General features: G+C 48.8%; 1 protein-coding gene across 1 annotated transcript in view; it reads right to left on the reverse strand.

The window, feature by feature from the left end:
* GSN (gelsolin) overlaps nucleotides 1-13,677 on the reverse strand; it is a 55,429-nt gene extending 41,752 nt beyond the window's left edge. Inside the window, exon 1 of the mRNA XM_049773067.1 lies at nucleotides 13,674-13,677. The gene's annotated coding sequence lies outside the window, so the exon portion shown is untranslated. The remainder of the gene's footprint in view (nucleotides 1-13,673) is intronic.
* Nucleotides 13,678-23,104: the final 9,427 nt, after the last annotated feature.

The following is a 23,104-nucleotide window of genomic DNA, read 5'->3' on the forward strand; positions in this document are numbered from 1 at the left end:
TCCGCAGCCCGCGGATCTAAGGGCGCAAGTGCTGCCACCTGCGGGCGGAAGGGGCATTGCACCCTCCCAGGACTGCAGGCGGGGCTGGGTTGGGCCCCAGGCTTGGCCTGCGTGGCCCCACTTGCATTCAGCACTGGGAGGCTCCAGCGGCTTAAAAACAGGGTCCAGGGCCCCCTGAGTCGGGACAGAGCTGCAAGAGTCCCCAGATCCACTGAGGGAAGCCCACCTGAGAGATGGATCCTGAAAGTGGAAGGGGTTCCTTCCAGGCCTTCATCCCAGTTCTGACTTTCTAACCCAGGTGCCAAAGGGCATCTCCAAATATGAACCCCAGACATGACGGTGCCAAAGGTCATCATTCCCACCATTCCATCAGCAGGCCCTGTTGTTTGCCTCCTCCTCCCCTATGTATATGTGTGTGTATGTATGTATGTATGTATGTATGTATGTATGTATGTACAAACACACACACAACACACACACATGAGTAATACTGGTATAATTTTAAAAGCTTTACATAATGGTCATCCCCTGAGTGCTATCGGGTATGACCCAAAAAACAAACCCCCCCCAAAAAAAGTGTATGTTTTTGGGGGGCTGGAGAGATAGTACAGCGGCGTTTGCCTTGCAAGGAACAGATCCAGGACCAAAGGTGGTTGGTTCGAACCCCGGTGTCCCATATGGTCCCCCGTGCCTGCCAGGAGCTATTTCTGAGCAGACAGTCAGCAGTGACCCCTGAGCACTGCTGGGTGTGGCCCAAAAACCAAAAAAAAAAAAAAAAAGAGGGTACAGGGGCCAGAGCAGTGGCACAAGCAGTAAGGCGTCTGCCTTGCCCGAGCTAGCCTAGGACAGACCACAGTTCAATTCCCCGGTGTCACATACAGACTCCCAAGCCAGGAGCGATTTCTGAGCGCATAGCCAGGAGTAACCCCTGAGTGTCACCGGATGTGACCCAAAAAAACAAAAAAAAAGAGGGGGGGCCGGGCGGGGGCGCTAGAAGTAAGGTGCCTGCCTTGCCTGCGCTAGCCTAGGATGGATCGTGGTTCGATCCCCCGGTGTCCCATATGGTCCCCCAAGGCAGGAGCGACTTCTGAGCGCATAGCCAGGAGGAACCCCTGAGTGTCACCGGGTGTGGCCCAAAGAAAAAAAAAAAAAAAGAGGGTATGAAATCTTTAATAATTGGACAGCAGAATATGGAACTGCCCAGCATCAGAAAAACTGGCCTTGGGGAGGAAGTTTGCGAACATATAGAAGAAAGACCCTTACTTCCACCCCAAACCTATCTGCAGGGACAGGGAAACCTTTGGTTTCATCAAGAACAATCTGGATCTCTCTATTCTTGTAAGCCATACTGAATTAGCTGATGAGTCAGCCTGCTCTTGGGTTCAATGTTAAATGACGATGTAGCGGTAGCATAGGTAGGGCCAGACCAGATGAATTCCTTTGCCTGATAAGAAACACAGGCTGGACATTCCCCACCCCTAAAAACCGGGTAGAAGAGGAACCTTTTGTCCTGGAGCAGAAGGGTGGACACCCAGGTGTAGCCCTAAAACCAAAAGTAAAAAAAAAAAAAACAACAAACAACAAAAAAACCAAACAACAGCAAAACACAGATACTCCCAGCTCCTCAGAAGAATTTGCAGCCTAAAAACCGGGTAGAAGAGGAACCTTTTGTCCTGGAGCAGAAGGGTGGACACCCAGGTGTAGCCCTAAAACCAAAAGTAAAAAAAAAAAACAAACAAACAACAAAAAAACCAAACAACAGCAAAACACAGATACTCCCAGCTCCTCAGAAGAATTTGCAGCCTAAAAACCGGGTAGAAGAGGAACCTTTTGTCCTGGAGCAGAAGGGTGGACACCCAGGTGTAGCCCTAAAACCAAAAGTAAAAAAAAAATAAACAACAAAAAAACCAAACAACAACAAAACACAGATACTCCCAGCTCCTCAGAAGAATTTGCAGCCTAAAAACCAGGTAGAAGAGGAACCTTTTGTCCTGGAGCAGAAGGGTGGACACCCAGGTGTAGCCCTAAAACCAAAAGTAAAAAAAAATAAACAACCAAAAAACCCAAACAACAACAAAACACAGATGCTCCCAGCTCCTCAGAAGAATTTGCAGGTGTGCTATGACTGTGCATATGAGCTTGCCTCTCACCTGTCTGTCCATAGTCCCAGAAAAGTCCAAATGACAACAGTGACCCTGTTCTGAGCACTACCAAGAGCGATCTCTACCCGTGCTTCCCCTCTCTTTCTCATGTTCGAAGGGAGCCATAAGCTCAGAGAGGTGACAGCCAAGTTACTGGATGATTGCCACTCCCAAGCTCCCCCAAGTCACGCTTCTCCACCCCAGCACAATTGTATTTGGGGAGGGGGCACATATGTTGGTGCTCATGGCTCGGTCCTGACTCTATATTCAGGGGTCACTCCCGGCAGGGCTCTGGGGGACCATATGGGATGTCAGGGACTGAACCCAAAGGCCCTACCTGCCGTATACCAACCTGTTGCATCAGAGCCCTAACCCTCATGCCCTTCCACCCCATTCTCGACCTCACTCCATTTCAAGCTGTAGGCCTGGAGCCCTTTCCTTCAGTAAAGAACAACAAGAGACTGTTTATTTTGAACTCTCACTGACAGGGTGGGATAACAAATATTTCAGCCTTTATAGACCTCGCGCTTCCTTGTGTGGTTCTGGGTCTTTGTTGTTGTTTGTTGGGTTAAACCTTTGGAAAAATGTAAAACATTCTTGGAGAGGCGTTTCAAAACAGGCCAAGACCTACCCTAGGTTCAACTCTGCAGACTTGAGAGCCACAAGAAGGATTCCCACATTCTTGAGTGTAATACTTCGAATGGAAATGCTTATCTAAGCCAAATGTTTGGGGGTTCAGCTGCATTTCCCCCCTCTTCAGATGGCTTCCTACTGAGTCACTCTCCCCGAAAGAAAGCTTTACCTCATCCCCACAATTAGCCTGTGAAATATTTCAAGAGCTGTTAAGATTCCAGAGTCTCCTAACAGCGGGCCCATCAGACAGCTGGAGAGAGGAGGGCCAAATCCAATAGATGGAAAGAGGCACAAAGAGGAGATCTGCAGTGCTCAGGGCTATCTCTTAGCTCTGTGTTTAGGGATCACTCCCGGCAGGGCTCAGGGGTCCAGGCAGGCTGCTGAAGATCGAACTCAGGTGAGCCGCATGTCAGCAAGTACCTTATGCTCTGCACTATATCTTCAGCCCAAGGTCTAGACTTCGTGCCAAAGCAAAGGACACTGTCAGGGGTCTTCACCATCTTCTGTCACCGTGAGAGAGGCCAGTTTTGAGAAAACTCGACACATCAACAGGCGGATGGAAGCCAATGCTGGCAGACTCCTGATAAACAGTGAATTCCCAACTATGGACAGATTCATTCCAATGAAAGATCCTTCTTATGTTTTGTGGCCGGCGCTGAAACAGCACTCCTTGGCCTGGAATTGGCACTCCCACCCCAGAGAAACCCTATGAAAATGCAGGCTCTCATTCCCTGGATCCAAATGTAATATAAAGTTTGGACTTGAGAGATACACAGAGGTAGGATGTCTTCCTTCCACATGGTGGCCAGGGTTCGATCCCCAGTATCCCAAATGGTCCCCCAAGTTTGCTAGGAGTGATTTCTGAGCAGAGCCAGTAGTAACCCCTGAGTGCTGCTGGGTGTGACCCCCCCAAAAACAAACAACAACAACAACAAAAAACCCAAAACACAAATGTGATATAAAGTGGCCAGTGAGACTTGAATTTCAGATCAACAATGCATGTTGATGGCTGGAGCAATCGTATAGTGAGTGGGTGAGGTTGCTTGCCTTGCACACAACTGACCTGGGTTCAATTCTCAGCAGCCCACCAGGTCCACTGATCCGTGAATGCAGAGTCAGGAGTAAGCCTAAGCACAGCTGAGTGTGGCCTCCCCAAAAAACAAAACTGACAACATATTTTGGGGGTGTAAGCATGCATGAATATTACAGCGGGCGCCCTCAAACTAAAGAATGGCTTATTATTATCTGAAACCCACATTTCACTGGCATCCCCTGGTGTTTTCATTTGCTAAACATAGAAACCCGGAGGGTGGAGCCTGAGATTCCACATATCTCCAAAGCTCTGACATGAAGCCCTCATGCCTCGCAAATGAAATTGAAATCTATGAAAATTGCCAATTATGGAGCCACGAATAGCATGGCCCTTCACATTTTTTCTTTCATATGACCACTAAAAAGCGAAGTTGGGACTCTCACCCTATGCCAGAGGGTAGTGAGTGAAAAGACTCTGAACATGATTTCCAAGAGAAGCAGGTCCCAGTGTGGGACAGAGCCCATAAAACTGAAGTTATACCAGGAATAACCTCCCCAGGCTCTTGTGAGTCATAAAGGACAAATAAACCCACCAGTCAAAAATCTACAAGTGGGGCTGGAGAGCTAGCACAGTGGAAGGGCATTTGCTTTCCATGTGGCTGACCCGGGACGAACCTGGCTTTGATCCCCGACATCCCAGATGGTCCCCCGAGTCTACCAGGAGCAATTTCTTAGTGCAAAGCCAGGAGTAACCCCTGAGCATCACCGGATGTGGCCCCAAAACCTAAATAAATAAATAAATAAATAAATAAATAAATAAATGTTTAAAAAAAACACTAAACTTGGGGCCAGGGAGATGTAACAAGGTCGGGGTTAGATACTTTATTTGTGCAGAACCCCAGTTTGATCCTGCCACTGTATGCTTCCCACCCCACCCTAGCATCCCTGGGTGTGACCATGGTTAGCCCTGGTACCACAGGGTTCACCAAGCAGTACCCCAAACGTGGTTCCTAAAACTAAAATGGCAAGCCTGACCTAGAACCCAAAATATACTTTTATTTTTACCAATAGAAAGTATTATTTCACTCTCATTCCCTGGAGAGTTGAACACAATATTTCTTTATATCTTTATTTAAGCACCATGATTACAAACATATTTGTAGTTGGGTTTTGGTTATTAAAAAGACCAGCCCCCTTCACCAGTGCAACATTCCACAATATTTTAAATGGAAACCAATATGGCCTCATCTACTTAGGAATAGTTCACAGTGGAAACTTTTCAAAAATGAATTTAGAGTCCTTGATAATATGAGAAAACATTTAGGTTATAATGCTAAAAATAAAATTTAAAGAGCAACCCCAAACAAGTCAGAATAGAACATGCAAATGTGGGCTGGAGAGAGAGAACAGTAGGTAGGAAGCTGGGTTTGCAAGCCGTTGATCTGGAATGGATCCCCAGAATTCCATATGGCTCCCCAAGCTCTAGCAGGAGGGATCCCTGAATGCAGAGACAGAGAAGTAAGTCCTGAGCACAGCCAAGTTGTTTCCCAAAACACCACACACACACACACACACACACACACACACACACACACTTAAAATACAACATGACCATAATTATATGGGGTAAAATATCAGGAAGGAAATGCTTCCAAATGTTAGTACTGATCATCTCATCTCAGTAGGGCAGAATATGGAGTTTGTTTTAAGGGGTGACCCCCCCCCCAAGCAGTGCTTAGAGAATCTGGGACCACACCCAGAAACTTGCAGTCTATGAGGACAGAAGTTCAGTATTAGTACCCCAAGGATCCGGTGCTGCTTGGGTCCTGCAATGAGGGGATACCAGGGGAGCTCCTAGACCACTCCTGGTACTGCTCCAGGGGATCTCTGCAACATCCAGCAACTGTCGGGCATCGTGGGATGTTGGAGATCCAACCAGGGACAGCCATACCCAAGGCAATTGCCCTAACACTGCACCATCTCCTTGGCCCCAGTTTTAGTCATTCCAGCGCTTTTTAATTTTCCTACATTTTCTATCATAAACATTTATTATGATCTGGGGGCCAGAGAAATAGCACAGCAGTAAGGTGTTTGCCTTGCAAGCAGCTGACCGAGGACTGACGTTGGTTCAAACCCTGGCATCCCATATGGTCCCCCGAGCTGCCAGGAGCGATTTTTGAGCACAGAGCCAGGAGTAACCCCTGAGTGCCACCACCGGGTGTGGCCCAAAAACCAAAACCAAACCCAAACAAAACAAAACCAAAAACCAAAACAAAACAAAAAACCCATATTTATTATGATCTGTAAACATTTTAAAAGTCCTCTAAGGGGCCAAAGAGATAGGACAGGGGTTAAGGTGATCACCGTTACACTGTCCACTCCTATTTAATCCCCATCACCACATATGTTCCCACAAGCACTGCCAGGAGTGACCCTTGAGCACTGTTAGGTGTGACCCCAAACTCCCTCTTCCCCCCAAAAAAAGCCCTAGGAAGAGGGGAGGGAGTGAAATGTATCCCCAATCTCATGATAGCTCACCCATAGGACTTTGCCACTCCCTCCACATTCCTTCAGACGAACTGAGAGGCCGCAAAGAACCCTTCTAAGAAACAGCCTTGGGGGCTTAGCCAGACCCTGTGTGTGTTTTACTGGGCAAATCGGCCCAAGCCAGAGGAAAGCCTCGGTGGAGCTAAAAAGCAGTGAGAGTATTTGCTTAAGGGGCTCAGCAGAAGAAACAGATCCACTCCCGCCAGTATCAGCATGCCCCCAAAAGGTCCCATGCCTTCATTCAGTTCGGCTTCCCCTTGGAAAGAGCCTGTTTCGGGGACTTTTTGGCAGTTGAAGTCTTGAATACTATTTTCACTACCAGATATGTGAAAAACAATTGAATGAAAAAATGGTTGGTAAGTTATTAAAACATGAAGAACGGTAAACTGAAAAAAAAATCACATGAGATTGTCAAGTCTCAGAAAGAGGATTTTTCTTAACCATGTGATCAGACAGATAGCAGCTCCCTGCTTTACTGGGGAAGAAACTGAGAAGGCCTAGAAAGCTAGGATGTACTCGCCCCGAGTCTCCTGGGGGGGGGGGGCAAGATCACAACTTCATGCCCCTCATAGGTTTTTCCTAGTCCTTTCATGCCTGCGTTCCCTGATAAACAAATCTACAGTCAGTGATGGTAGGTGTAAGCAGTAGAGTTTTCTTGAAGAAGACAAGAGGCCAACAATACAGCAGAGGACCAAACCATGTGAAAATCATCTGGCATCTTCCCAAAGGAGAGGATGCAGACCGAATGGGTAAAATGGGAAGGCAGCAGGGAATCATGCCGGGATGGGGCCAAGATGGAGTCACACAGCCTGCCAAGAGGGTGCTCTCCTGGACTAAAGAGGGTCTCTCTGTTTGTGGGGGGGTGACAGTCTGCTGTGCTTAGGGCTTACTTTTGGGTCTGCACTCAGGGATTACTCATGGCAGTCTCTGGGTGTCAGAGACTGAACTCAGGCTAGTCACATGCAAGGCAGGCACCCTCCCCGCTGCGCTATCGCACCAGCCACCATACCATTTTCTGCTTGAATGTTTATCAGTGTTTATTTCCTTCAAAATAATGTTTAAAAGAGAAGAGAGAGGGATGTGGCTCTGTGTTAGTATGCAGGCCTCTTATGTTCAACCCATGACAACAAAGGAAAAACATATCAAAGTTCAAATAACGTAAGGTGGGGGGTTAGTTAAGAAATTGCCTTGATGGGGTCAGAGAGATGGCACAGTGGTGGGGCATTTGCCCTGCATGTATGCTGACCCAGAAGGGACCCAGTTCAATTCCCAGCATCCATATGGGTCCCCAGCCTGCCAGGGGCAATTTTTGAGTGCAGAGCCAGGAGAGACTAACCCTGAGCACTGCTGGGTGTGGCAATATTCAATCAATAAATAAACTAATTAAATAAAATAAAAAAAAAGAAAATGCCTTGCATGCAGTTGGGCCCAATTTGATCCCTAGAACCACAGATGGTCCTCTAGCACTGCAAGAAGTCATCCTTGAGCACAGAGTCAGGAGTAAGCCTTGAGCATCAACATGTGTGATCCAAAAACAATAAGAAAAATAAACTAGCAAAAACAACAACAAAATAAGGGGCCAGAGTGATGGCGTAGCGGTAGGGCATTTGCCTTGCACACGCTGACCTAGGACGGACCTCGGTTCGATCCCCCGGTGTCCCATATGGTCCCCCAAGCCAGGGGTGATTTCTGAGCACAAAGCTAGGAGTAACCACTGAGTGTTACTGGTGTGGCCCAAAAATAAATAAATAAATAAGTAAATAAATAAATAAATAAATAAAACTTAGTCCACATAAGCCATTTGCCTGCTTTTGAGTCTAAGATCCAGAATGTACCTTTCTTACCTCCCCTGCCCACTGCTCTAGATCAGATCAGTTCTTCCAGTCCTCCTCCCAACCCCTCTGTTTCCTCTTTTGCTCCTTCCTGTTGTGTCCCCTACATCTAAACGTTGCCAGAGAGTAAAGAGAGTCGTGGGGGGCATTCACTGGTATTCTTGTGATGCCCAGGCCACACCCAGGCTGCCACTCGAGCAAGGCATACCCTCTACCACCGCGCCACATCCCTGGCTCATCATCAGTGAAATAACTGTTCTTTCTGGTCCAAGCCCTTTTCTCAGCTCCTATTTGCTTTCAGGATCAAATTCAAGCCTTCCTTCCATTTCTATTTATAGTCTCCACTCCCACCACACCATCTTGCTCTCTGCCTCCAGGCTGGCCACAGGGTTGCTCAAAAGAAAACCTCTGTCCCTTTGCACAAACTGTTCCTGCTTCCTTTCTCTCCTGGGAACCACTCCCGACTACCCATCTCCAAGGCCTGGTTCCCCCAATACTCATAGGTTGAAATCTTAACATCCCATCATATGCTGTGGGACCAGGATTGCAGCAATGCTTGTAAGGAGCAGAGTTTTGACTGTACCCAAACTTCTTGGGTCCCAGGCACTGAACACGCCCCCAAAAGTGAGTCAGGAAGGAGACAAGGAAGGAAACGTCAGTGGGGGGAAGCCCTGCAGCTCCCCTCTCTCACTGTCCCCACTCTCTGGGGAGCTGAAAGTTTTCCCAAGACTGTGTGTTAGTCCGTAAGAGCTTTTTTTAAAAGTTCATGGAAAATTCTGGACCAAAGTTCTCCTTTGCCATTCTCATGGAAACCTTTGCGGCTGCAGCTCACGGGCTGCCAACTCTGGCTGGCCCAGCTGTTTATCATTTTCCTGGCATTCAAAAAACGGGAGGCCCTGAGGGAGAAAAGGGAGCTGCAGGAGACGCTGAAGGTCCCTGGACCCCCACTCTCTTTCCTCTCTGCTCCTAACCTCTCCCTGGAGACAGCTCCAAGAAAGAGCAATAGCACCCTCGGGTGGGAAGTGGGGTCCAGTCCTTTAGTGATTAGAACACTCAAGAATCTGGACTTAACTTAGCCTGTTAGAAATCAGCCTGGACCCCAGCTTGGTCCTGGAAGAAGATGGGGGGGACGGGGCATTGGGAAAGTGGGGTGGGAGACAATGAATGCAGCACAGCCTCCGGGGGCTGGGGCAGGCCCCCAGCAAGCGAGGGTCACTCAGTGGGCAGCGCTCTGAGGCCAGACTAGCCCCCTGGTGGGAAATATGGTCCTGCGAGAACAGGATGTGTAGGATCCAGGCAGAGAAAAGTCCCCGGAGGCCAGGGAAAAGTGGGTGGTGGCACCTTCCCGGGCAGCCAGGCTCCGGGCGGCTGGGCGGGGCAGCGGCGGCCTTTGGGGCCCCGGGGGGCATCAAGGATCCCTCCAAAAGCGCCCGGAGGGGCCTGGGGGGCTGGCAGGAGGGTTGGGTCCGGGCAGCAGAGACACCCATGTGCCGTGTCCACCCACCAGCTGCCCCAGACTGCCAAGCCCCCCAGGCCCTAGGCCACCGCCCGGCACAGCCAGCCTGTCTAGACTTCCTGGGCCCAGCTGGACCAGGGTTCGACCAGCAGAAAAAGCCGGGGAGCCAGCAGGGCCCCACCAGACGCCCCGGTGCAAAGAAAGGCACGGGCTGGCTGGCTCCAGGTCCCCGCCCCGCCCAGGGCGCCCTGGGGCTCGGGAGCTCGGGCCAGGGACCCCAGGAGGAGGAAGGGGCGCGACCGTCGCTGCTGGGGTGGTGGGGGCGGGCCCAGGGATCGGGGCGCCCTGGGGTCCCCTCCGCAAAGCCCGGCTCGGCCTGACAGTCGGCCCTGCCCGAGAGGCCCCCGACCTCCAGCCCCGGCTGCCCCAGGCCGGTCCGCGGTCCCCTCCCGCCGGGCTCGGCCGGCGCTCCCTACCTGCTCTCTGCTGCGGCGGCGCTGGACTGCAGGCTGCGGCCGGGCAGATGTGCGCCGCTGGATGGGGCGAGAGGCGGGGCTGTGGTGGGCGTGGCTTTCCCGGAGGGGCGGGGCCTCGAGGACGGCTGGAGCTTGGCTGGCGGAGAGTGGGCGGAGCCTGCAGGGAGGGGAGCCCGTCGCAAGGGGCGTGGCCTGATGGGAGGTGGGCGGGGGCCTTCCGGGAGGGGCGGGGCCTATACAAGGTAGGCTGGCTCTTCCTGGCTTGGGTGGAGCCTGACAGACGGCGTGGCGGGGGAGGGGAAGGGCGTGGCCTTCCGGGAGGGGCGGGGCTATGGGCGGCCGAGAGGGGCGGGGCCTATAAAGGTAGCCTGCCTCTTTCGGGATGGGCGGGGTCTTCCTGAGGGGCGGAGCCTGTAGACGTGGCAGGGCCGCGATGGGCGTGGTCCTTCGCGAGGAAGGGGCGGGGCTGATGGAAAGTGGGCGGATCCTACATGATGGGCGTGGCCTGTCGTGAGGGAGAGCCTATCGTGAAGAGCAGCCTCCCGGTGGGCGGGGCCTACGCGAAGGGGCGTGCCTGTGGGCGTGCCTTGGGTGGGCGGAGCCTGTCGGAAGGGCAGGCGCATCTTGAGTTTAGGGCTGGACGGGGCGGCGGCCTTTTCCATCCTGGACCCCCAGGGAGGAGGCCTGGTCTTTTCTGCAGCTGAAGCTGGATCTGCTGGTCCTCTGGGGGTCACGTTGCCAGCCCCCCTCAGTGCTGACACATACGGGGGGAAACTGAGGCACAGAGCAGGGCATCAGGCAAGGGGGCCAGAGAGGCTGGGACGGGCGTCCTGGTTCCGCGTTCAGGCAGGCCCAGGGTGGGAGGGATGGAGGTCAGGAAGCAGAACCCCCTGGTGCTTGGGTGGTGGGTCCCACCTCTGGGCCTCACTTGTGGTTGGGTGGTGGGTCCCCACCTCAGCACACGGGCCCCCCTGGCGCTTGGGTGGGGGATCCCCACCTCTGGGCCCCCCTGGTGCTTGGGTGGTGGGTCCCCATCTCTGGGCCCCACTTGTGGTTGGGTGGTGGGTCCCCAACTCAGCCCACTGAGCCCGCCTAGTGCTTGGGTGTGGGTCCCCATCTCTGGGCCCCCCTGGTATGTGGGTGGTGGGTCCCCATCTCAGCCCAGGGGAGGCTCTGTCTGCTCCCGCGGCTGGAGTCGTGTTCTGAAAGGAGAACCTCGACAGGCACGCCCTGCTGGGTGACCACCCATGAATGAGAACCCTGGCTCAGCACTGGGGACCCCTGGGCTTACTACTTGTCCAGTAACTTTGGGTTCTTGACTTGACAGAGCAAAGTTCCAGTTTTCTCATCCTCAAACGGAGTTTCTGGGGGAGTAGGAGGAAAGAACTCAATGGCGGTAGGTGGATTCCTTAGAAACTGAGTCCTGGCCAGGCTCGTGGCAGATACTATTTCCGGTGATCAGGGGAAGATGAGTGCAAGATCCCTTTGCATGGAAGATTCTCCTGGCATGTGCCTGGAGAAACTCAAGAACCACTTCTGGAGGGCTCTTGGTGGCATTCTCGGAGGGCCTACAGAGTGTCAATATAGGTGTCATCAGCTTGAGGGTCAGCACCCCCAGATCTAATCTTGGTCTTGGTCTGAAAGCTGTTAATGCCTATCTAGGTAGCCCACACGCCCACCTGCAGAGGGCCAGTAGAAAGTAAGCTCCCTGCCCAGTGGACTGTTGTGTTGGACCCAACTGCATCTCCTCTTGAGATGTGAACTTTCTTACCTGGTTTTCCCCGCATCTTCTTGGGGTGCATTTCGCTGTTGGGGTGTGCCCTTGCCTCTTCCACTTTGCAGAAACCATGTCTCTCGATCATTTTCATGAGCATGTATCTTTAGTTACATCTTCCTCCCTTTATTTCCTGAATAAAAAATGGTTTCACTTCAAAAAACAAAATAAATAGTATTCCCATGCATTGGAGAAAACTGACTGCATTGTCTTGCCCAATAGGAGATGGGATCCCATGACCCAGAAGTCATTCCCAGCTGCCCTGTTCCGTTGGGCAAATCTGCCTGGGTCACAGGCAACGTATACCATGTGAGGTGCAGGGCTTGGCCGTGGCCATCAGGGCAGAGGCGCTGGTGTGGTTTTAGATAGTGGGAAAGTTCAGTCACACACTTCCTCATTTCTCCCGGTTTTTCCTTGCCAGGGGAATGCCAGCCCAACTTGTCTTCCTGTTCTCCCTTGGTGCAATTCCCCAAGTGACAGGACCCAGTTTCTGAACCCTGTTCCATGTTCCGGGCTTCTTAGTGTTCCCCCAAATCCATCCCTTCCAGGTAGGCATTAACAGCTTTCAGACCAAGACCAAGTTTAGGGGATTAGGGATGAGATTTGGGGATGCTGACCCTCAAGCTGATGACACCTGTCTTGACAAAGTCTTGGCTGCTTTCCATGCTCCAGCCATGCCACCCTCTGCTATCCTTCCTGGTGGAGAGACTGCCTAGTACCACTTTCTCCGAGAACCAAAGTAGAGTGTTCCATGGAGGTTCAAAACCTCTCTGTGTCTCTCTCTGTCTCTGTCTCTGTCTCTGTCTCTCTCTTTCTCTCTACTGTACTCTGCTTTCACCCCCACACCCCAGGCCTTCTGCCGTCCCCTAGGAAATGGGGAGGGGGAGAAAAGTATAAACACAGGCTGGTTTTGAGCTCTGTGATTATCATTTCTGGCATACACGGGCCCTAGAATTATCTAGCATGTCATTTTTAACTTTGGCAGCTTCTCTGAGGCAGAGAGAGGGAAACCTCTGACTATATCTGTAGATCTGGAGAGTATGAGATTGGGATAAGAAACGTTGAAGAAACTCTGGTTCTACCTTTTATCTCTTAATTTATTTCGGGTTGTTTGGGGGAGGCACATCCAGTTGCCCTTTTAGTTCTGCAACAGGGAGACTGAGGACAAGAATGCTGAGGCTTGTATCATGACCTTGTAGCTGCTTCTCTAGAGAAATCCATGGCAGAGATTGTCTCTGGAGGGAATTAAAAATAGCAAAGGTGATAATGATAAAAAGATAATCAACATTCCGAGAGGTCAAGGTGAATTCTTCATGCTTTTCACACATCAACATATGTTACACAGCTGCTCAGTATATCCTGGTGCACCTCAGAGATATTGTAAATATTTTAGATACTGTGGTGCTAATTGCACAAAAGTAGGTCAGGTAACTTTTTGGATTTTCCTATTAAAAATTATTCTTACACTCTCCTTTCATCCAGTAAATGTACAATAGCATTGAGTCTAAACAACAGTGTTCATGCCTAGGTTAGAGATGGGACTAGGTAGTAGACATGCCCATGTCTGGCATATGTGGGCCAACACACATATAGAAATACTTTATTACTAAAATAAATAAATAAATAAATAAATAAATAAATAAAACAAGGAACATTTATCTGAACCTCCAATCGGTCACAATGGTTTTCTTGTTGAAGGGTAACTCTAGTCTTATCAAAAACCACCAATCACAGCTCAAACAGATACACGAACAGTGGAAAAGTGTGACATTGTAAGTAAGCATTGCCCAAGCGCTACATGACAGCATGACACCATGCTATGGGTCAACAGTTCGCACAGATGTGCTAGATGTGAGGTGACCCCAAACATTTAATCTGTGATAAAACAGATTCATTAGAAATCCCCTTTCTTCAAAATGCATCAAAGCAATGGAGTGAGAGGCGGTGTCTGCATCTTGTCTGACCTTTCTCTCACAGTGGGGTCTGTCTGGCAGGGTAACCAAGAAACTCCCCCTACCTCCTAGATCCCTGTTATTTCCTTTCTCCCTGATTAAAACACCAGTTAGCCTACGAGCCCTGAATCCTGACTTTCAGACTGAAGGGGTTCTCTCTCTCTTACTATTTTTTTCTTGCTAACATGGTTTCCATCTCAAGGAAAAATCGATCATGTTAAATGCCTAGATTGGTGAGATGGCTGGAAAGTAAGGAAGAATGGATCAGGACTCACACTTTTTATTTTGGAGTGATTGGGGTTTGGGGGCACAGAAGGAGCTGCTCAGGAGTGATGCTGGCACGTACTTAGGGGACCATAAATGGTTTTAAGATTTGAACCAGGGTCAGCTGCATACAGGCAAGTGCGTTAAGCTCTGTTCTCTCTCTCTCTCTCTCTCTCTCTCTCTCTCTCTCTCTCTCTCTCTCTCTCTCTCTCTCTCTCTCTCTCTCTCTCTCTCTCTTTTTTCCAGGACCCATGTGCCTTTATCAAGCATCGAATCTTTAATAGCAGGTTTCCAACAGCAGAGCAGAGATTTTGTGCAAAGGGTTTAATTAAGGAGATGCTCTGAGGAGGTCCTGGAATAGCTCAAGAAACCTGAGAGCCGGGATGCAGCTGGGGCTCTGGGAGGAGCAGAGCAGCTGCTGAGGACTCAGGATGGTGGGAAAATGCATTTGCCTGGTCCTTGATCTCTTCTCATCTGCTCAGCACTGCTCTTCCTGTCAGAAAACCACCTTGAACCATCTTGACTTTCCACACCAGGGTTTTTATCAGCAGGGAGCTGAAATCCTTAGGACCCACATACTAACTTGGTCAGATGCCTATTATTGACCTAATTGACTCAAGCCACATCACATATTCCCGCATTTTTCTATAAAACTAAGAAGAAAGGCGTTTGTCTTTCATGCAGAAGGATGGTGCTTCGAATCCTGGCATCCTATATGGTCCCCTGAGCCTGCCAGGAGCAATTTCTGAGCGTAGAGCCAGGAGTAACCCCTGAGGGCTGCTGGGTGTGACCCAAAAACCAAAAACCAAAAAAACAAACAAACAAACAACCAAACAAAAAAAAACTAAGAAGAAAGAAATAAAGGTTGGGGGCCAGGGACCAAGTGGTCTCAGATGTATTGGTGGGGAAAAAAATAAGAACAGAACTAAATATCTAAGCCAATGCTAACAATAATAGAATTCAGGGACCTAAACTTTGACAGTCTAAACTCAAAGGAGCCTGTACACTGGCAGGCAAGGGGGCAAGGGGTGGTGGGAAAGGATGCACTCTGGGACCATTGGTGGAGGGAGGTTGACGCTGGTGGTGGGAAGGTCCCTAGCTCATTTATGTCTGAAATTCAACTATGAAGGACTCTGTAGATCAATAAAATAGAATTTTAAAAAAGATTTTTAGCACACCTGCTCAAGTGCCTGGATAGAGCTTGAAGCCCCTACTCAACTCTCCCTTGTGAGAGCAGGTGTGAATTTTTCTCTCCTCCACATGAGACCAGTGGAAGGAGCACAGACCCCTTTTCTGGGAGTGTCCTCCAAGAGGAGCGTTTTTTGCTGGGTTTATTTATCCAAGTTATCCTGTGTGTCAAAAAGACACTAAAACTGAGCAGATGTTTAGCAAGTTGTAAGTGAATTCATTAAACAGTACATGAGTAAAGTGACAGGAAATGAGTGAGTTCGGTGGCAATTTGCATTTCAAGAGCTGCCAGTCCCATTAGTTCCTGAATGCCAGATGCAGGAAAGTGTTTGCCCTATTATTTTAATAAGAACTGGAAAGTATGGGTTCTGTGCAATCACTGGCTACCTACTCATAAAACCAAACATTAGTGTATTTCTGCTTCACTCTGCCTGGCGGTCCCGTTCTGTCATTGTGCCTGCAAGATGCCTATGGCAGAGCAGCCTGGGAGTCACTGGTCATACCTTCCCCTTCATTCAGGGAAGAAAGTCAAAGTAACCACAAAAACACCCTGGTGCCATTTTATCTACCAGCCCTGCTATGGTTGCCCATCAAAGGAGGATCCAAATGCCTTTAGTAATAATAAAATAAAAAAATCAATGTAACAAGGGTGACATTGGAGGAAATTTGCTGTATGTTGGTCATTTGGGGGGGGTGGCACATCCAGCTGTGCTCAAGGTTTCTTCCTGGCCCAGGGCCAAGGGATCAATCCCGGTGAGTTCAGGGAACCAGATGGGATGCCAGGGATAAAACCCCAGTCAGCTGCAAGCAAGGCAAACACTCTACTCTCTGTAATATTTGCTGGTAATTTTATAATTTCAATTGCAGAGCTCTGGGTTCTGAACAAGAAGGGACACCGTTTTTGTAAAGGCCACATGGCAGGATTCTCTTCTGTTCTGAACAAGGACCACATGGTGTCAGCCAGCTGCTAGGTTCCCTCAAACCAATTTCCATTAACACCACCCAAGCTACTTGGCCATACCAGGCAGCCTATCAGGGAAGGACACAAGGGAGCAGTAGTAAGGTTCCCCTAGACAACAACCAATCATTTGGAGATCATCAAAAAACTAGAACCGCCCTATATCCCTTCCCTATATAGTCCTATTCATGACCTTGGGTGGGATTCATCTCTTTCTAGAGAGGACCCTGACCAGTCAGTTTGAGATCTGTGGGTGGGCGGATTAAAGTTTTGTTCAGCTCTACTCTAGTTGTCCTTTGATTCCAGATCCTAACACAGTGAAGTCCTGCAATTAGCCTCCATATTAGATCTTAGCTTCAATTTTACAAATCGGCCCATCTGTTTGTTTTTTGTTTTGTTTTAAGATGCCAGCTAAAGGTTGTGCAGCTTGGTAAGCAGCAACCAACCAGGTCTAAGCACAAAGTCCTGGGTCTCACAACGATCAAAACAAAAAGTCAAGGGAGCAAGAACCCCCTTTTCATGCCTCTGACTCAATGGCGGATCAAGCCAACCTTGATGTTGGGCTTCCCCTCCGCCCCCTCTCCTGTCCCGCACAATTTACAGAGTGCTTGATGACAACTCACTAGCTTTTTAGCTGGAAGGTTTTTGGGGTTGTTTAAGAATTACATAGCTATTTTAGGAGATTGTAACCAGCTATGTGTTAGAAATAAAAAGCAATTCATGAAACTCCTTAAACACACACATAATTTTCAGCATCTCTTGCTATTTATGTCCTCTTTTATTTATACCCACGTGAAAATTTTAGGTGTACTGTTTTGGGTTTTTTTTTTGTTTTTGTTTTTGTTTTTGGGCCACACCTGGTAATGCTCAGGGATTACTCCTGGCTATGCGCTCAGAAGTTGCTCCTGGCTTGGGGGGACCATACGGGATGCGGGGGGATCGAACCGCGGTCCGTCCTAGGCTAGCGCTGGCAAGGCAGACACCTTACCTCTAGCGCCACCACACTGGCCCCAGGTATACTATTTTATCCATAATTTTTATTTTCTCTCTGCTTTCCCCAGAATCAGCTGCATGCCTGGCTTTTTGCATGAACTAGGAAGGAGATGTGTCAGTCATGGATTTAATCTTTGTAGGGTCAGTGGTCAGGGAAACAAGGTCAGCAGGCCATTATAGGAAGAAAGTATAGAAAAAGTTTAAGGTGGGGGTGATGAGAGACTGGAGAGCACAGGTAGACCATGAGAAAACTGCTAACAGGATCTCGAGGTTTACTATCTGATAATAGTGCCTGCCTCAAAGGATAACCCGGAACTGAAAGGTGTCTAGTGCTGGCTGGGAGGTCTGGGGCACAGAAGGGTGTGATAAATAGCACCACTATTGTGGTGAGAGTCCCCATAGAAACAGGCAGGGAGGTGATTAAGAGGAACAGCAATGGATTTGGTTTGCATTGTACAGGACTGAGACTAGAGGAAGCCAGACACAACAAGACAAGCCCGGAACAGAACCCCAGGGGATGACTCATTTATTGGCTTTGAGCATCATTAAACTGTAAACTTATTCCCTCACTCCTGGCAGCCCTGCAGCCCAAGACTTACTCCCTTCCACCACCCTTCACCTCCAGCCCAGAGGTGCTATTACCCCGGCACATGGCAGCCAGGATGTGTGAACTCCATAATTACCGGGGGAGATATCTGGTTATGTGCAATTGCCACTTGGAGGAAGTATAACCTCTAGAGAGGCTGCAACTAAAATGTGCAAGCATTCACAGTGACCACAAAAGTCCAGCAAGAGGACAGCCGCGCTCAAGGGGAAGAGAGCCACATTCACGGTTGCCCGCTCTGGGCACCTTCTTCAAGGCTAACAGCAGATGTCTCTGGCTGGCACTAGTCTCGCTCCCAGCTCCCAGCAGGAAAAGCGGGTTCAGAGAGGTGAAGACACTTGGCCAGACTGCACAGCTGGGAAGTGTCTAGTGTCTGGAGGCTCCAAGGAACCATCAGAGCTGAATCAAGCTGCTACTGTTGCAGAGCAATGGCCCCCCACTGGCCTCCCAGCTTGCGCCTGCCAGGGATTTAGCAGGCAGAGGCTGACTTTTGTTCTCTATGAATCTGCCCAACTGTTTCTGAAAGCCCAGCCCCACTCTGCCGGGCTCAGCAGAGCAGAAGGCTTTCAGCTGTCGCAGGCCACCAGTGGGGTGGGAGGTTTACAGTCCTTTGTACACTGGACCACGCCATTTACAGTGGCATGATCACAATGCGGAAAAAGGGACCTTTCAGATGTTTTCTGCAGCTTGGGTCACAGTTTGTAGTAGAAACACAATCGGGCCAGCAAAGCGATAGCTTCTTTGGCATTTGGAGATTCTAAACATGTGTTCATGCAGACACGCACCCAACAGCTGATGGATACAAGAGGCTGGAGCCCAAAGTTAGGTCCTTCCTGCTTTTTCTCCTTCTTTCCCTTCTCCCTGTCCTCTGGTCCTCTTGGTCTCCTCTTTCCTCCTAACACTTCTTTTTTCACTTACCACTGTGTTTAGAAGTAACAGCACTGACAGTAGTACAGATTAGCTTTGATCAGGGAATCAGGGCATCAAGTTCACTCTCTGTCCTGCCTCATTCTTTTACTTTTATTTATTTTTTGTGCGGGACGGGCACGCCCAGTGGTGTCAGGGGTTACTTCTGGCTCTGTGCTCAAAAATCAATCCTGGCAGGCTTGGGGGACCATATGGCGTGTCGAGGATCAAACTGGGTCCCTCCTGGGTCGACCTCATGCAAGGCAAATGTCCTACAGCTGCACTATCACTCCAACCCCATGCCTCATTCTTTTTACAATAAACCCAGGGAAGTCAGTCATACTGTGGGCCTCTATTGTGTCCTCAGCAAATTACAGAAGTAATTGCTTCAAAGAGAACTAAGGTTGACTCAGAAAACCAGGGGATTTTTTAACCCTGTTGTTCCTGCTGCTCTGGCTTAGAGATTGGTTTTTCCAACTCAAGATAAGCAGAGGGTACTTGTTCTCATAAGCTCTAATAGATCATCCTTTGAAACGTTAGACTTTATGCCAGGCCCTCTTACTTTCCATATGAATGTTTTTAAGGGGCTGATGAGATAGGGTTGGAGAATTTTGTTTATATATTTTGCTTTTCTTTTGGGGCTATGCCTGGCGGTGCTCAGGATTTACTACTGGTTCCATGCTCAGGGATCATTCTTGGTAGGTGTTAGAATCTAAAATTTAGAATTAACTGTAACCTCAATGTTAATGTTAGAATATAGTGGTGGTGCTAGAGGTAAGGCATCTGCTAGCCTCGGACAGATCTCGGTTCAATCCTATATGGTCCCCCCAAGCCAGGAGCAATTTCTGAGCGCATAGCCAGGAGTAACCCCTGAGCATCAAGTGGGTGTGTCCCACAAAAACAAAACAAACAAAAAAAGAATATAGTATGCCTTTGCTTACAGATAACAGTGCTTTGGCAGCTGTGCTTTGCTTGCTTAAGGAAGTTAACTGCTGTAAACCTGGCTTTGCTGTGAACCTAAGTGTAGCCATGACAGGCTGCAGGTTTAAGGTAGAAAAACTAGGCCCAGAGAACAGCCAGTTCCTGAAACCAGACCCTAAGAGTAAATTGCAGGAATTACACCCATATAAGGCTGAACAGCGGCTAACATTGGCCAGATGACAACTGCCCCCTGAGTCTGCAGCAATGGACAGATAGCTAGCTAGATGACACTGCATCCTGGATCTGGCTTAAGTGCCCCTTTAAACTTGCCCTATGAGCCATTCTCAGGGTCCTCATTTCTTAGGAGATGTTGGACCTCAGCCTGCTGGAACAAACTCCCTTGCATTTTACATCACTGTCTGTCTCCCTGGTGGTCTTCTGGATCCTGAGCTCTGGACTTTACCAATGGTGCTCAGAAGACCCTAGGAGAACTAGGATCATAAAGGTCAGCTGCATGCAAGGCAAAAACTTTAACCCCTGGACTATCTTTTCATCCCTGGGAGTGTGTTTTTGTATACAGGAGAAACAGGTTCCATTTCAGACACTCCATGGTCCCCAGAGCACTAGGTCAGGAGTGACCTCTGAACATGGTTGGGTATAGTAGAAATGCAAGCACTTCAGGATTGTTTGTTTTGTCTTTTCGATCAAAAAAATCACTGATCTGAGATACCCAATCCAATGCCTGGCTGTCAACTGAAGCTCCCCGATGGTGCTTCTTTTTTTGGTTTTTGGGTCACACCTGGCAGCGCTCAGGGGTTACTCCTGGCTCTATGCTCAGAAATTGCTCCTGGCAGGCTTTGGGGGACCATATGGGGTGCCAGGATTCAAACCACCAACCTTTTGCATGCAAGGCAAACACTTTACCTCCATGCTATCTCTCTGGCCCCCCTGATGGTGCTTTCTTCTACTCCTTGATTCCTTCCAGAATCTGAGAATGAAGCTGCCCTGCAGGGCCCTAGTGAGCCTGTGCCCCCACCCCAGCAGGCCACCTAGAGTTCTTCTTTCTCCCTGGCACTGTTCTTGCAATTTGACCCTGACCTCAGACCATAAAGTCCAGGTTTCCTGCCCAGGTGCCAGGGTCTCTGGAGACTGTCCAACTTTCTTGTTGCCTAGCCCAGAGGCAGCTCTTGGCTTCTTACACAGCTGATCTCCAGAGCTGTAGACATACCCACCTTAAGAAACTCTACAACTTCCTTTTGTGCTTTTGGTCTTCGAGGCCATTTAGTTCCTTATTGTGGGTGGTGAAGCATAATTTAAGTAGCTCAAGATGAATTGCTCCCAGGGTTAAGGGTGGAGGTATGGGAGGCATGCTGGAAACTGTGACGGAGGGAAGTCAACACTGGTGGTGGGGATGGCCCTAATTCACTGTCACAATGTGCCTGAAATACAGCTGTGAAAGACTTGGGATTCACATTGGTCTCTATAAAAATTATGTTAAAAACTTCACTTAGCAAAATAATAGTAATAATAATAACAAAAGGTCTTATCACAACTCCAAAATGAATTATCCTCAAGAAGGCTGGAGAGAGCACTGAGGGTAAGGCATTTCTAACTTGGGTTTGATCTAAGCACCTCATATAATCTCTGGAACACCTCTGAGCACAGAGGCAGGCATACCGCTGGGTGTGGCCTAAAAAACAAACAAACAAAAAAGACCTAGACCTCCCCCACCAAAAGCACTCACTGCATTGAATTGAACTGAAATGAATTGAGCTGAAATTAGAACTGGGTTGAACTAAGTTGAACTGAGGAGGATTGAATTGAGTTGAACAGAAATTAGAACATTGTGCTATTCAAATCATCAGTGTTTCGATCTACTTCTCAGCACAGTCCTTGCCCTGGGCAAGGGTCAAGTTTTGTTCATAATGCTGCTCCTTCTGCCTAGCACAGAGAGCTGTGTATACAATGAGAAACTCAGAAATAAAATGGATGGAATAGTTCAAGAGAACTAATGGGAAAACAGAGGGAACAAAGGGCTTCAAAACAACCTTTCTCAAGCCACCCACTTGATAGCCATTACCCTCACTATTTGAAATAAATATAAGGCTTGCCTCTGGACTCTGCTCGCTTGACCGGTGTCAAAAAAAGATCATAATGGAGTTGGTCAAGGCTAACCTTTAAAAAACAATCAGCACCGAAATCCAATGACTGGAGTAGCCTTTTCATGAATAGGTAAGACATTGATATCAATTTACGTTAATTAGTAAGGCTAAGATACTCTCTCAAAATGTCTGCTTCCTTCGCCTGCTAGATTTGGATCAAATATCACCCCCTTGGTGCCTTCAAATTTCATATTTTAGAAGTTTGAGTTAGTCTACCATTGAGGTGTGGAATGGGGGCAACTTCTGCTTCTTTCCTACTGGTGCAGAATCTCCTTCCATCCCTTTGTGTTGTTACGGAGAGGGGTGGAGAATGTGGTGGAGGCTGTATTGTCACTAAGGGCCACAAACTTGGTTGCAATGCTGGGAATCACTCAAGGCTTTACTGTCTGAGTCACAATCTGTAGATAGTTCTGGGGGTTGAACTTCTGCCAATCGAAAGTAGATTGAACTTCTATTACCTTCTTTCCAATATAGACACTTGTAGGATTTCCCCCAACCTCCACCAACCAATTAGTGTTCTATACTTCCTTTTGATTCTGACATCTACCTGGTGTTAGCATCAGACCTCACAGCATTTTTAGACACAAAACTGCTCTCACCTCCATCTCCATGACAAACATGACTTAGCTTCTAGCACCTCTGATCTACGTATGCCCTTAAAGCATGGGTTCTCAGCACCCCTTATCCTGGCTTGATGAGCAACTCACAGGACTCAGCAGAGTAACCAACGTACCTACTGAGTTACCTATTATGAAAAGGTACAGGACTCAGAGATGGATCAGTGGCTGAAATGCTCCTGCCTTGCAACCATGAGGTGTGAGTTCACGCCCATCCCACGCATGACTTGAACCTGGTCCAATGGTTCAGTGGATTTGTCTAGGTGTAGCCCTTTCCCCAACTTCCTGTTTCCCTAATCTCTTCTTTTGGTATGTAAAAGCCCACCTGGATCGCTGTGGTGGGTAGAGTCTGGCTTTGTGTGACAGAAAAAGCACATGGCAGAGGAAGTCCATGAGGAATAAAGGGCGCTGACTCCAATGAATATCTTTTCTTACTGCTGGTGTAATTTCTCCACCACTACTCTGCTAATCAGGTCCATCCGCCTGAGGGGTTATAAACACAGTGACTGGGGCGGCCTCACCCAATTCGTGGATTTTCTATTTATTATTTTTATTTTACATCTAGGATCCCAGCATCAAAAGCAACTTCCATCTCTAGCAAAGGCACGTGTGAACCAGCACCACTAGAGAAAGAGGGAAATCCCTCTC

Source organism: Suncus etruscus, chromosome 5, assembly GCF_024139225.1.
Source record: "Suncus etruscus isolate mSunEtr1 chromosome 5, mSunEtr1.pri.cur, whole genome shotgun sequence".
NCBI lineage: Eukaryota > Metazoa > Chordata > Mammalia > Eulipotyphla > Soricidae > Suncus > Suncus etruscus.